Raw genomic sequence first — 3,150 nt, 5'->3', positions numbered from 1 at the left:
CTTAAAATGTAACCTTGCAGTAAATATATGACAATGAAAATCATCAGTAATTAAATACTGTGACACCTTTGCTTAGAATTCAATTTGAAAAGCAATGGTAAAAATTAAAAGTGTATCCTTTGACCCAACCATACCACAAATAGGAATCTCTATTAAAAAACACTTGTGCATGTGGATTGCTGGATAAAAATGGTAGACTAAAAATATTCATTTATCTTCTATACTTTCTAAAACCCCACTAAAGTTAAACCAATGGCATAAAAAAGATACATATGTGCAATGATAAGGAGAATGAAAGAGAAAAGTAAGGCAATGGATAAGTTTCAATAAAATTTTGAAAAGTAATAACTGACATAACCAGAACTCAAAAAGCCAAAAGCTAAATGCTTACAGGAAGAGGAGCTGAAAGAAGCAGAATTCCAAAATGCTCAGGAAATGTAGACAACTGGTATCTTTGAAGGTAACAATAAAGCTAAATACAGAAGCTTGTTTAATAGTTGATATTATAAAGAGTTTGACCTCAGATTCCCTCCTCCACTAAGGACTGTCCTCTTAACACAGCCCAGAACACTGTTTATGCCCCCAGACATTTCTGACCACCCTAGCTAACACCCTACACAAAAGATACGAGAATTCTTCCAGAGAAAAATGACTGACACTGTCTCCCAAAAAAACGCCCACAAATATTGACGGTTTGCCATCAAATAGCCAATCCACACTTGGATACATACAGTGAAGCTCAGCAGCTGAGGAGTTCAGGCCACACACTTAGAGCTCCCAGTCAGATTTCCAATACTTCACTATTAATTACTAACAGACAGTCAAGGGTCAGACATGCCAAAAAAGCTTCCTAACTTGAAAGAGACCAGAAAATACAAATCCAGAAAGGAATATAGAGAGAATTATCAAAGCCAGGAGCAAGAGTAAAATTTTTAAAAAAACAAAACTATAATAGTCTCAGAGAAATGGAGAACATATTTCATGTAAGAAATAAGAAGATGCTCTCTTTTTAAAAAAGTAAAATTCAAAGAAAATGATAGAACTTTGGAAATTATAAGTATAATAGCAAAAATATAAATAAAGTACTACAATGGTAGGAAGATACATCTGAGAAATTAAAACAAAAGACCGAAGAAGTGGAAACTAGGCAGGGCAGCATTTGTGCAATGCATGAACACTTGACTGAGTATCTTCCCAGAAAGGGTGCGTTTTTCTATTTTGCACAAAGGCGTCATAATTGCTAGCAGAACCCTGACATTAGAGAACGTATGAGAACACAGTAGAAGATTAATCCGAGTATTCTAATAAAAGATGAATATGCATTTAAGATAAGCAAAATGAAGGCAACACTTCTACATGCCTACTCAGAACCATTTTCTTTTTCTAGGAAACTGATAGAGCCTCTGATTTGTCCTAGTGTGCACCCCTTCCTCACCTAGATTGGGTAGATACTAATCGGCCTAATCATGATAAAGAGAAAGCAAAGGTATGGGTATATCTTCTGAGAGTCTTCTTAGAAAGATTTCATTGTTCTTAAAAAAAGGTACATCCTTTAAAAAAGGTTAACAGGGAAGAAATAATCCTTTTCTTTCAACTTCATACATATAGTTTTGTCTGAATAGAACTTTAGCGGTCATCTCGTGTCCAAGGGGGCAGTTAACTTGAAGACAAAGGAAGAATGTCAGAAAATTAGGAAAGAGATTAATTAGCATGTCCTTGATGGCATTACGAAGGTACGTAACTAACCATGCTGGAACCAACCTACTTCAGGACTTGCTGTTTAGAATATAATCCATTGCTTTATTTCTAAATCCATTTTAAGTGGTGATTTTACTAACCTACAGCCAAAAGTATTCCAAATGATACAAAGGTACAGAAAGGGATTATCAAAAGAATAATGCAATAAACTTTCCCAGAATGGACACACATAAGTTTCTAAAAGTGGGCAGTATCTACCACAAGAATTGTAAAATTTCATAATGCCAGAAATAAAGATTCTAAAAACTTCCCAAGAGAAAAAAATATGGGATAAAATACAAAACGCTGGGAGTCAAAATGGTATTTTTAAGACTTTTCAAGAACAACACTGGACTCTAGAAAAGAGGAGAGCAGGGGTTGTCAAACTTTAGTGTGTATTGAAACCACCTGAAGGGTTTGTAAAAACACAGATTGTAAGGCCTGCCACACTTCCCCATGCCATATATCTGATTCAGTAAGTATGAGTGGAGCTCAAAAATCTGCACTATTAACAAATTCCAAGGTGACGCTGATGCTGCTGCTCCAGAGACCACACTTTGAGACTCACTGCAATAGAATAAATCCTTCAAAATTGTGAGTTAAAACTATTTCTCGCCTAGTACTCTAAACCCAGCCCAATTATTGATCACATATAATGGTATAATATAGACATTTCTAGACATGCAATATCTCAAAATATTTCTTATCCCATATACACTTTCTCAGGAAGTTATTGTGCAGGTTGTATTCTAGAAAAATGAGAAACCAAGAAGGAGAAAGACAGGAATTCATAATAAAAGGATACAACACAGAAAAGAGGCTAAGGTAATTCCCAGAATAATGGCAAAGAGAAGTCCCAAGATAGCATCTGTAAGTAACAGAACTAGGGAAGAGTTAATCCAGATTGGAACAGGAGGACAAAAGGCTCTAGCAGCGATAATGCTAAGAAAAATTAAATAGAACATAAAAATACCAAATATGTTTTAAGATTCCGACAGAGACTGTAAAAAACTTGTGATATGAAAACAGAAGAATAATCAATCAAAAAAATGAGGCAATTACTACTATTAAGAATAACAAAAAAGTGTACAAGAAAGGAATTATACTCATAAAACATGGTATGTCTCACCTGTGAAAAATATTTACATTGTCAAAATAATATAAACATGTAATATGATTTTTTAAATTTCATGTAATTATACTGAGAAAATTAAGAAGCTAACAGAGCTAAAATCTCCTTGTCCAGAGTAGGAAGTTAATAGGTAATGTCAAAAAATTAGCAATCAAGAACATAACAAACCTCTTGGTCTGCATTTAGAACAAAAGAGATAAACTATATGCTGACTTAGTAACAATATCACATCAGAACTTTAAGCTCCAAAAGTAAATGCTTAACTCCTCCCCCTACTTGCT

At 34.3% G+C, this 3,150-nt stretch overlaps 1 protein-coding gene across 1 annotated transcript in view; it reads right to left on the bottom strand.

The window, feature by feature from the left end:
• Nucleotides 1-3,150, bottom strand: part of LOC103599419 (cytoplasmic dynein 2 heavy chain 1-like) — a gene marked incomplete at its 5' end in the record, with an annotated part of 226,059 nt that overhangs the window by 189,704 nt on the left and 33,205 nt on the right. The gene's annotated exons all lie outside the window — the stretch shown is intronic.

Source organism: Galeopterus variegatus, unplaced genomic scaffold (genome assembly GCF_000696425.1).
Source record: "Galeopterus variegatus unplaced genomic scaffold, G_variegatus-3.0.2 Scaffold2954, whole genome shotgun sequence".
NCBI classification, from domain to species: Eukaryota; Metazoa; Chordata; class Mammalia; order Dermoptera; family Cynocephalidae; genus Galeopterus; species Galeopterus variegatus.
This window is presented reverse-complemented; position numbering and strand designations above follow the sequence as displayed.